This window comes from Ahaetulla prasina, chromosome 6 (genome assembly GCF_028640845.1).
Source record: "Ahaetulla prasina isolate Xishuangbanna chromosome 6, ASM2864084v1, whole genome shotgun sequence".
Lineage (NCBI taxonomy): Eukaryota > Metazoa > Chordata > Lepidosauria > Squamata > Colubridae > Ahaetulla > Ahaetulla prasina.
The window spans coordinates 25,092,377-25,105,219 of record NC_080544.1 but is presented as its reverse complement, the minus strand read 5'-3'; positions in this window follow the sequence as shown (position 1 = coordinate 25,105,219).

Genomic DNA, 12,843 nt, shown 5'->3' with positions numbered 1-12,843 from the left:
TCCCAAATGGCAAAGGCCTTTTCCTGTGGTTAGCAAGGGTGTCGCGCAATGTCAATCTGTGACAGCAGTTCTTAAACCACAAGCCAACAAGCCACAAAGGTTTTTCTTCTCTCCTTTTCTTTTCCCATTTAACATCAAGGAATCGCTCCGGGATGGGCCTTTCGCCAAGACTTTGCAAATTGCAGCTGTCCCTTCAGCTGCCAGCATTCCTTGGTCCGTTTTCAGGAGACCACAATGGTGAGCCTGTTCAGTGGGTTTGTACGCTCAGCACCTGCTGGGCCTTCAGGGATCACTCTCATTTCACACTCCAAATACTGCTTCCCAAGTTCAAAGTACTGTACATGCAATTCCCTTCTCGGTGTTCTTCATCAACATGGCTGCCCCTGTTACATAGCACCCATGTAGGTCAGCGGTGGGTTTCACATTATGTTACTACCGGTTCGCCTTCCGCACATACCAGTTTGTGCGCATGGCTGCCTTCTGCACATTTGCCCGGCCTTCCATGTGTGCGCTTTGCTCACACGTGCGCCTTCTGTGCATGCGCCTGGCCTCAAAAACATGCCTAAATGGGCATAGATGTCAGGGCGGGCCCACCTGCAATTTCTGCTACTGGTTTGGGTAAATAGGTCCGAACCGGCTGGATACCACCTCTGATGTAGGTGGAATACACCTTCACAGAGCAGGTGGGGCAGAAGAGATTCTGCAGTGTCATCTTGCTGAAGGGGAGGCATCACTGGAGATTTGCCTCAGACAGACAAAAATATTGGGACAATCCAGAGGTGAAATCCAGCGGGTTCTGACAGGTTCTGGAGAACCGGAAGCAGAAATTCTGAGCAGTTTGGAGAACTGGTAGTGGGAATCTTTGAGTAGTTCAGAGAACCGGCAAATACTACCTCTGGCTGGCCCCAGAGTGTGTTGGGAATGGAGATTTTGCAGTATCCTTCCCCCAGGAACGGGGAGGGAATGGAGATTTTGCAGTATCCTTCCCCTGCCACCCCCACCAAGCCATGCCCACCAAGCCACACCATGCCCACCAAGCCACGCCCACAGAACCGGTAGTAAAAAAAAATTGGATTTCATCACTGGGCCAATCTGAACAAAATATCAAGAAAAGTAAGGAAAAGTATAGCAATAATCTCTGTTCTCCTCATGACAGTGCAGCTGCTGATTGCGTTTACTCGCCATTCAGGAGGAGAAAGGCAAGCTTGAGAAGAAGACTATGACTTGAAGCAACCAGAATCCATCTTTGCCACACCTTCCTTGAAGAAGAATCTAAAATAAAAGGTTGTGACATAGAAGATTCTAGAACCAATGATACTCCATCCTTCACCCTTGGCTATGCTTTCCAGAAGGATAGATTGATTTACAGTCAAATCAACCTAATCATAATTCTTATCACTAGTGAGGAATATTTCATTCAATGAATTAAAACCATGGGTTTTTTCCTAGTCTAGAAAGAGTCTATAATCACAATCACTAATAAAAGTGCAGGCTTGTCTGCCATACTTTGGTCCTGAATAGAAATTTTTCAATTATCAGAAAACAAGGAAGATTATAATTTTAGAAGGTACCTATTACATAAAGCAATTGCGTGCTACAATTTTTTTTCAGATTAATTTTCATCACAACATGGATTGATGACCTTACAGCCAGCAAACAAGAAGATGCTTCTGAAATGATTAGGAGCTGAAGAGGCTCGGTTTCAATTAATTGCTGGGGATATTTGGAGGACATTTTTACCATTTTCAGCCGCAGCACTGCATCATCTCAACTTTTCCATTCATTGCCTTCCTTGTCTCTGCATATGTAGAGAGATGATGTAGCTTTCATCTCCATGATGGCAAGCAGAATTAATAAACATTAAGTTCGTAATGGTATCTTTGAGATCTGTTAATCTTCATGAAACACAATACTTTTAAGTTTTACCATACTTTGTGTTTGTTTTTTTAAAACAATTTTTGAAAAACTGGGATTTAATTTTGTTGAACTCCATTTAATTTTTTTTTTTTAAAAAGAGCATTGAACTTATACCGGTAGGTATGGATTCAGTGAATTGTGGACTTTCCTATCTCTGTAGTTTAAAGCAGGGGTTTCCAACTTTGGCAACTTTTAGTCTTGTGGACTTCAACTCCCAGAATTCCTTTGCTGGCTGAGGAATTCTGGGAGTTGAAGTCCACAAGTCTTAAAGTTGCCAAGGTTGGAGACCCCTGGTTTAAAACAGCCCACTGCTTTAAACTACAGAGTGTGTGTGATCCCACACATCATAGCTCATTTCCAAGGCACATATCACAATTCCAATAGATGGGAAGCCTGTTCAGAAATATCTTTTGATGAACCCTCTCATGGAACTAATCTATGAGAAGGAAATGTTTGGGTAGAAAAATTGGATGCAGTGGCTATAGGAGATAGACCAATTTGATCTGGAGAGGATAACAACTGTCCTTGGACTTTAATAATTCACTACTGCTTGCTCTAAGTAAAATGTCATGTTAGCCGGTTTACTTAGAGAAACGCTCTGGCTCAAAATAGCGCTGTTCAAAATTCTGTATGCATCGCCTTTTGCCATCTCGTATGCTGGATATTTCAGCACAAACTGAAAAGCAATTCAACCTTGACAAGACTTCCAAGCCAATCACATGATGGCTGTTTTTTAAGTCTCTGTATCTCCCAGCAAGAGTTGACATGACACCAACTCTGGAAAACTCCATGTGGCCAGCTTCCACAAATTCAGTCAGATGAGGCCTGTCCCTTTCTGCTTCGATGGGCTCTCTAAGGAATTTCCAATAGGAACTTGAATTTGGCCATTGTTTCTAATGTCTCTTACTTGCTGTATCTCCAAATGTCTGAGCCAGCTAATCAAAAGCAACAATGGCGGATAAAACACTCTTATTCTATAATGCACACTTTTTTCACCAGCTGATGGATGATTTGGCTAACTTGTGCAGCAGTGGGAAGAGGAACAACAAAATGTGGGGGGTTAGGTTTGCTAACCAAAGTTAGCAAAGGATGGGTGTGATATTATTGAAATTAGCAGGGCTAGGAGTTATAGGCAGGGCTGGTGAGTTGCGTGGGTGTACATGGATTGTGTTTTAAGTTGAAAAAAGGGACATAGAACATAGAACATAGCTGTGTCTATCTAAAAGGTACTTTAGGAAGTTAGGTAAAGAGAGCAGTTATCCAATGATACAAATTTGGGAGAGCTGGATGATAAATGGTTTACAGGTTGCTTCTCTATTGGAGTGGAGAAAGATGCTGACAGGAGCATCTGCAGAGAAGAAGTAAAGATGGCGGCTTCTGTCACATGATCAAAACTTGCATATTGATGTCTTGGATGTCTTTTCCTCTGTGAAAACCCCCGATCCTTTTTAAATTGAAGAGAAAAGAACTCCAGCAGGCTATTTGCCAATCTGAACACAAACAGGACTTCAAATTTGTTTCACCCCAAATATCCTTGTGCTTCTTTCACTATAGGGCTGAGACAGGGAAGATCAGAAGGGCAATTATTACCTGCTTTCTATGCAGTCAGATTTTTTTCGCTGGATTTGCCTCTTTTACATTACATTTACATTAAAACAAAAAACATAAGGGAAAAAACAACAACCTCCAACTGATTTCAATAGACAACAATCGATCCATAACAAGTCTGAAAAACAAAAATCCCATTTCAGGAAGGTTTTTGGGAAACTGGATAGCTTTGTATCCTTTGAGTGTAAGAACTCTCCTGGAATACCTGATTTTTTTCTACTTTTCTATGAGGAGCACTTCTCCAGTTAGAAAATGTCTGTGTGTGTGTGTGTGTGTGTGTGTGTGTGTGTGTGTGTGTGTGTGTGTTTGTGTTCCCCAAACATGATGCAGTGCCCTAGATGCTTTCTCAGGAATGTTTTTGCTAGCATTCCATATATAAAAGGAGTTTTTAAAAGAATCAATTAACAAAAAATAAAATGTACACACTGAGAGAAAATGATTGAATGTTGTTGATAGGTTCCAACATGAACTAACCAGGAAGTTTCAATATAATATATACATATATTTCAGTGGTGGGTTGCCCCTGGTTTGGACCGGTTCATGCGAATCGGCCCCGCCCACCAACCACAACATCATCAGGACGCGTGCTTGAGGATGCGTGTGTGATCCTGCTACGAGCCGGTAGTAAAGGTAAGTAGAACCCACCCCTGATATATTTGATGATAGCAACTGGAACCTATGAAACTCACCTTTACTATACAGAGATCCCTTTTGCCTTTCTCAATCCTCTACTCAAGAGAAACATATAGGTGCATAATTCCTTAATAAGGTTAAAAGGTTTGGAGAACACAAGCACAGAGTCCTGACATCGACTGCTTAGCATTTGTGAGCATTAATTTTTGAAGACATCGAGATATTGTCAGAGTTTGTTGCAGCACACACAATCAGACGCACAATTAAATAATTCTGCAGGATTCATCTACATAAGAAAATGTCTTTATGTACAATACCCTTGTAGGTTTTTCCATATTGTAGAGAAGAGAAATAGCAAGTACAAACACAGCACAAAATTGGAAGCACAAAATGGAGAAGGCAAAATGGAAGAGAGAGAAGCTAGTCCCATCAAGCTTATATACAAAACAGTTAAGCCACGCCCAGGCTCCAAACTGTCTCTTATGGCCCCATACAACAAATACTATGTTTCAGTTACCAAACAGCCCTCATTGGCTAACCTGTTGCTATGCCCTATTCCAGTTCATGAATATACTCTGACAGATATGTTCGTCAGTGTATGCCTAGTTATTTTCTAGGAGACACTTGGCAAGCTTTAACAAGTTCAAACACAGCAACTGCAAATAAGCTTTGATGAGCTTTGCATCTTTTGGGGGCTGTTTTATGGAGTTCACCACACAAGAACTTCAGAGCATCACCGAATGGCTGTGATCTGCAAGCCAGAGTCCAAGAGGGTTAATATTTGGGCATCGTTGTATCCCAGAAATGTGCTAGAGTAAGCAAATGGATGCAAAAATGTAAGACGCTTTTTATGGGAATAGGGTGCTTGAGTAACTATCTGCTGCGAACTCTGCATTGGCAACAGGAAGGGCACCTGGCCAGTAAACACTGAGCTTCATTCAGTTGCTCCAATTCCATCCCAGTGCAAGGGATTAGGGGGTCATTAAAAGACAAAAAAAAGGTGTATCATAAAGTTCTAAGGATCCTTTGTGCTATCACCAAATCCTTGTGTGTCTCCACCACCACAAACTGGAAATTGGAACAAGGTAATGGCTGTAGCCCACCCTTTCCCAACCTAATATACTGGACATCATTGTGAGCACAAACACACATGTGTGTGCACGCACGCACGCACACACACTGCTTTGGTGCCTAACAGATTTCCAATGTTATCTGACTTGCTTTTTTTTCTCCCCAAAAAGATTCTTCTAAATAGAAAATACATGGGATGTTAGCATGTTGTTAAGTGCAACAGCAGCTTCTACCATCATATCTATTTAGTGGAATGGCTTTAGACCCCTTCTAGGTTCCAATGAGGTAGCAGATGAGATGGCCTTCTGTAAAAATGTTCTTTGGCATTGTCCCATGTCCACTAGAGCGCCTGTTTTGTGGACAGGCAAGGCAACCAATTGCAGTCTCATGTGTGTACATCCACCACAGAACCCTGACTTTCAAATAGGCTTCTGGATTTTCAAACATTACCTGGCTTTGCACTGCAACATCCCCAGGAAGCAGGAGTTACGGCTAAGACTGTTGTGGTCTGCCAGCAGCTTGCGGAGCTGGCAACGGAGTCAGACAGCGATGAGGCTGAGGAAGAATATGGGCCAGTCCTGGAGGCTGGGGAAGGCCCAGATGAGGGCTCTGCATTGGAGGCAGAGGTGGAGCCAGGGCCATTGGGGAGTGAGGTGCGGACTCCAGAGCCTCCAGAGACTGACAGTAGTGAGGCAGAGGAACAGGAGGAGCCTGTTCCTAATGCACACATGAGAAGAGCTGCCAGAAGGCAAGAGCAGCTCAAGCAAAGAGGACAACGTGAGAATAGAACCAAGAGATGATTGGCCCCTCCCATAAGGCTTAAAAGACCAGCAACAGCATTTGGGCTCTTTGCCGGAAAACAACGTTGATATCTTTGTCTTGCTGCATTTGTCTTCTGAACTTTTGCCAAGAAAGGCCTTTGGCAGTTTGCCTAATTGGACCAAGGTTGGTGATAGGACTGAGGAATTGTGTTGGGAAGAATTTAGTTTGGACTACACTGAGAATGAGTTAATTCTCAGCTGTTCTAATAAAGTTTGTTTGTTTTTAAACTGACTGAGTTTGCTACTACCTACTTGGGCCTGAGTCATAACAAAAACTGTCTCTGATATCAACACACTATCTCTTCCTCTTCTTAAGGCGTGAGTGTCAAATTTGCATCGTCACGGCAGTATCATGTGATGTATTGTAACTCCCCTCCCCCTTTGCTAAACCGGGCATAGCGTGCCCAACGCATCCAGTCCACGGGCCACGAGTTTGACAGTCCTGTCTTAAGGGATCATTCATTCCCAACTGTGCTTTGATCTCCGCTTCTATTTATCAACAAATTACCCTAATGTGTTTTGTTTCAGTTCCTGTGTGGGAGCCCTGACTGTGTGTGGGCTGTCATATAGTGGCAGTGACAGTTGTCCCGAGACTCTAGATGAAGTCTAGATGAAGAGAATAATCCGTCACCTAGAATCTAGATGAAGAGAATAATGAGTGAAATGTCCAAGAAAACCGTCACACACTGCATTACTCCAGGAAATTGTGAGAAATAAGATGGAAGAAAAAGGTACTTGTGTATGAACAGCTGGAGACTAGGCAGAGGGAAGCTGCTGGGATCAATGGCGGTCAGTCTGCAGATGTCTGTTGACACAGGAAGACATTCAAGAGACTCTTCAAGATTGCTTCTGATATTAACTGAGCTAGAATAACAGGCAGCCCTTTGTAAGCCTTAAAAATACAGGCCTTGAGTAATGGGAGGTGCCATTAATTTGCTTCTTCTTGAATGGATTACTAATCTTATGAAGACGTTGGAAGGGAAACAGCACTTGTGGATTGTATAAATACTCCTTAGGTTAGCATATTTGCTTGGATCCTTTGCCAGTGTTGCAGCTGACTGCTAGTTATGTTTTCTATTTTGACATCTTAATCTCAAAACGACGCTACAGAGCACTGCACACCAGAACAACTAGACACAAGAACAGTTTCTTCCCAAACGCCATCACTCTGCTAAACAAATAATTCCCTCAACACTGTCAAACTATTCACTAAATCTATACTACTGTTAGTCTTCTCATCGTTCCCATCACCCATCTCCTTCCACTTATGACTGTATGACTGTAACTTTGTTGCTTATATCCTTCCGATTTATATTGATAGTTTCCTGATTGCTTATTCTTGATTGCCTATGACTATCATTAAGTGTTGTACCTTAGAATTCTTGATGAACGTATCTTTTCTTTTATGTACACTGAGAGCATATACACCAAGACTAATTCCTTGGGTGTCCAATCACACTTGGCCAATAAAAAATTCTATTCTATTCTATTCTATTCTATTCTATTCTATTCTATTCTATTCTATTCTATTCTATTCTATTCTATATAGCTTAATAATTCCATATCCAACTATGTGCAAATTTGTGTCCATCTGTTGGGGATCATTTCATTTGTCTTTCTGGATAGAATAGGGCTGGTTTCTATGGTCTAAAAAGCCCCCAAAAGGCAACCTAATTCTACAACTTGTGCTGTGCCAGAGATGTGTGATGTCTCTATACAACTAAATTCTTAATTATTGTCCTTTCTTAATTAATGCTTGCTGCATTCCTCCAGGTTATTTGCCTGAAGAGCTAAAGGCTGTTCTCCAGCAAGTGATACTCCAGAGAGCCAAAGTGTAGAACTACCAAGGGGTTATCCCTGCCTTTATTGAACATAACAGGTCACAGATAAGGTGAGCTATATTATCTCTGGGTGATGTCACCACCCAGATAAAGCCCGGTTTATTAAACAGACCAAATTAAGGACTTTCAAAAATGAATGGCATTTTGTGAATTTACCTTTTCAATTTGCTTCATTCTCTGTTTAGCTTTTGCCCATCCTGGGGGTGGGGGGAACAGAGATTCATTTCCAGCTTGGTTCATTGCCGAGTTTATTACAGTAGCCACAGGCATTTGCCTACATTTGCTAGCGTCGTGATGCTCCCTAGGTAACATATGCCAACACCTTGGCAGCAATAAACAACTCCTGGGCCAATTCATATGTTTGTTTCTATAAAGAGAAAATCACTGCAGGCCAAGAAAGAAGCGGGGAAGAGCTATTTGACCATTTTTGGAAACTTGCATCTGATTTAGAAGCAGCCAAACAGGCTAATAGAATATGAAAAAGTAAGCCTCCTTTGATGAAGGTTTTCTTGATTTTCTTAGCAAGGATACAGAAAACATTTCAGCTGCCTTCTGAAATGTTTTTGATTTGGCCAGATTCCCCCGCATGGATCGCCCCTATGATTATGTAGGCAGATGGGGAGGAAACTATCCACCAGATTGCAAGAAGTGGTCAGAAGAGGAGACCTGAACTCATTGGTCACCTCACACTGCAATAAACAAAGACATACAATCAATTTCCCAATGCTGGAAATGATTGAGGGTAAAAGAAGAAGGGGACGACAGAGAATAAGGTGGCTGGAGGGAGTCACTGTAGCAGTTGGCGTGAGCTTAAATGGACTCCAGAGGATGGTAGAGCACAGGAAGGCCTGGAGAACATTGTCCATGGGGTCGCGATGGGTCAAACACAACTTTGCAACTAACAATAATTACAGAATTCAATTTTACTGCTATTAAGATTGTTGGACGAGCAGGTACAAAAACAGCCAGGGAAGTGATTGAAGCCTGGGAAACTGGTCCCTTGTCAGTCAACAGGAGTGCTGATTTACCACCAGCTTATCAAGTACTTAGGAGATGAGGGCTTGGCAGCACAAGCAAACAACAGCCAATGACTTAATAGCCAGCCACCAACACGCCAATCAATATCTAAAAAGCCACACACAATAAGCACCATATAAATACCACACACAGAACAGCCCAAAGTACACACTCTGATAAAGAGAAGTTCCCTAAGGATGGGCTCTAGCCTGAGTCTGAAAGCTTGGAAGATTAAAACTCTGGTGCCAGTGACCGACCCGGATTGGCTCCTGGTTTTGATTTCCCTGGTATCCTCTTAAAATCTCATTCTAATCTGTCCAATCTCTCTTTAGTTTCCCAGTTCATATCAGGTAACTATCTGCATAATATTGCTACCTACCAGAAATGAACATCTCTAAGTATTCCATTCGAAAGAGGTAACATCCTATTTGAAGCTCAGTCTGTTGATCCTCACAGTTAGCCCTGAAAGCAGCACTAGGGACCTCATTTTCAGCTAGCGTGTACTCTTTGCAGGTACCAGAAATCTAGAAGGATGGTATTAGTCAGATGGTCCAACATCCTGAGGCTCTCAACTTTCTTGTTGGTTTTGTTTTCTAAGAGCAGTTTCCAGGCCTTATAGCCACGAAAGTATTTAGGGTAATATAGTGGTGGGATTCAAAATATGTTACTACCGGTTCTGTGGGTGTGGCTTGGTGGGCATGGCCAGGGGTGTGTGACAAGTAGCATTTGGCCTCCTGATCGCCCCCCCGGGAGTAAAAACAGGCCATGGGGGATGCGCCTCCCCCCCCATGTCCCGTTTTGGGCTTAGGAAACCTCCATGAAGCCTCCTGGGAGTGAAAATGGGCTGCAGGGGGGTGGCGCTTAGAACAGGGGTCTCCAACCTTGGTCCCTTTAAGACTTGTGGACTTCAATTCCCAGAGTCCCTCAGCCAGCAAAGCTGGCTGAGGAACTCTGGGAGTTGAAGTCCACAAGTCTTACAGCGACCAAGGTTGGAGACCCCTGGCCTAGAAGACCTCCCTGCACTTACCTGGGAGTCAAAATGAGGTGCATGGGGACTACTGGAAGAGGCGAGGCCTGCCAGCAATTTAACTACCAGTTCACCCAAACTGGCCCAAACCGGCTGAATCGTACCACTGGAGTAATGTCTAATTAAAGCTCAGAAACCAGGTTGAGCAAGATATGGAATAGATAGGAAAGAATTTCAAGCTGCAGCCCTAATCTATTTATCTGAAGATCAACTCCATGTCACTCAGTAAAGGTTTCTTACTTCTGAGTAGATATTTATAGTCACACTAAAAGTGCCTATCTCAAACTTCACTAACCTCAGCAGAACTTTGATGCATTATGTAAATCAGTAGAATTCCCTGAATATATTATACAAATATAAAGGAAATTATGGACCCTTAGGTAAAGGTAAAGGTTCTCCTTGCACATAAGTGCTAGTCGTTCCCAACTCTAAGGAGCGCTGCTCATCTCCATTTCAAAGCCGAAGAGCCAGCGCTGTCCGAAGACGTCTTCATGGTCATGTGGCTGGCATGGCAAAACACCAAAGGTACACGGAACACTGTTATCTTCCCACCAAAGGTGGTCCCTATTTTTCTACTTGCATTTTTTACGTGTTTTCGAACTGCTAGGTTGGACCCTTACCTAACATATAATATATGGAGGACACACAATTAACCTTCTCTAAGAATGAAGGCAAATGATAATATTCTCACTACATAAGTCTGGGGGGGGAAGTGAGGATCTAATGCAGCATCAACTACATGAGAGACTGTAGAGGGGCCTAAAAATAATGAAAAAACAATGAAAGGTTAGCCATAAACTAAGGTGACCAACTTTTTTACAATGAGAAGGAGGACAGAAATAAATTGAAGGGAAAAAATCGTATATAAAAGAAACATTTTATTCATTACAACAATAATACAGAATACACTATAATATGATAAATGCATAATAAAAAACATTTGTAACAATAACATTTTATATTGTAATTATGCTTACATGCCTATTATTATTTAAACCAATACTTTTCCATTGAATAAATAAACTTGTAAATAAAATTATACATATTTGGAAATTATTAAATAGATAATGAATTAATAAAACGTGAATTATTGTGCTCACCTATGTATGATTGAATATTCACTGAGAAAGAAGTGAGTCTAATGTGTGCGTGTGTGCTGTGTTGTGTTTTGGTAAGAAGTAAACAAAGCCACTTGCGTGTGGCACACACTTGCGCGCGGCGCACTCTCTCAGAACAATTCTTCTATGCGGAGTGCATGTGTCTCATAATCGTGTCTCACCGCACTTTACCAAGCCTTGACAAATCATCATGTCAAATACAAATACATCACATCACACGCAACGGATCAGATCAGCATCGATCGAATACGGAGATTTACAGATTAGTCTTCAAATATCAAAAAGGAGGACACTTTTCGAGAGAGGACAGAACTTACAAAAGAAGGACTGTCCTCCCTAAAGGAGGACAATCGGTCACCTTAAGGGGCTGGGAAGTGGCTCACCAGGATAATGCAGCCTGTTATTAATACACAGCTGCCTGCAATTACAATTACTGCAGGCTTGAGTCCCACCAGGCCCAAGGTTGACTCAGCCTTCCATCCTTTATAAGGTAGGTAAAATGAGGACTCAGATTATTGGGGGGGGCAATAAGTTGACTTTGTATATAAATATACAAATAGGATGAGACTATTGCCTTACACAATGTAAGCCGCCCTGAGTCTTCGGAGAAGGGCGGGATATAAATTCAAATAAAATAAATAAATAAATAAGCAATCAAGTGGCAAGGAGAGTTCCTTGATGGCTTATCTTGTAAAAGACAACTCAGCCCAGGTGGCAAGAAACCTAGGAAGAAATATTTCGTATCATTCACAGAAATTCTGCCTGAATGCTTGCAAGATTCTGTATTTATCCCAAGACTCGCATTACAGATACATTAGGGGGGTCCTTAGAAGGGTCTGAAGTCAAGGTGGCAGCTGCCACTGTTCGGTTGAAGTCACCAGATTTTGTTTTTCTTTTTAGAACACATATGTAAACGAGCAGGCTTTGCTTTCAGACGCCATTTTGAGTTTTTTATGCTCCGCCCTACGGGAGCAGCTGCCCCTGTTTTCTCAGTCTTGCCCAAGTTTGTGGGACTTGACAAATTAGTACCGTTTATAAAAAAAAAAAACTTGGCAGCTTTAATATGTATAGCAGTGGTGGTGAATTTATAGCACGAGTGCCAGAGGTGGCATTCAGAGCCCTCTCTGTGGGGCACATGTGCTGTTGCCCCAGCCCAGCTCCATCACGTTTCTCCCACAGGGGGGAGAGAGGGAGGAAGGGAGAAAGAAGGAGAGGGAGGGAGGAAAAGAGAGACAGAGAAAAAGAGAATGAATGAATGAATGAATGAATGAATGAATGAATGAATGAATGAATGATTTAATTTCTATACCGCCCTTCTCCCAAAGGACTCAGGGCGGTTTACAGCCAGGTAAAAAACACAATAAGAAAAAAAATACAATATACAGCTAAAAACCGATTTAAAAAACCTATTCAATTTGGCCCATTAATTAAAATACACATTAAAACCATAAAAAAAACCCATTAAAATTACTAATAGTTTTTAATTTTATGCCAGTCCTGCACGGAAGAATAAGTACGTCTTCAGCTCGCAGCGGAAGGTCTGGAGGTCAGGGAGCTGTCGAAGTCCAGAGGGTAGGTGCCCCCACAGAGAAGGCTCTCCCCCTGGGGGTCGCCAGCCGACATTGTTTGGCTGATGGCACCCTGAGGAGGCCCTCCCTATGGGAGCGCACGGGTCAATGGGAGGCAAACGGTGGCAGCAGGCGGTCCCGTAAGAGAGAGAGAGGGAGGGAGGGAGGGAGGGAAAGAGAGAGAGGAAAAGAGAGAGAAAGAAAGAGAAACAGAGAGGCGGG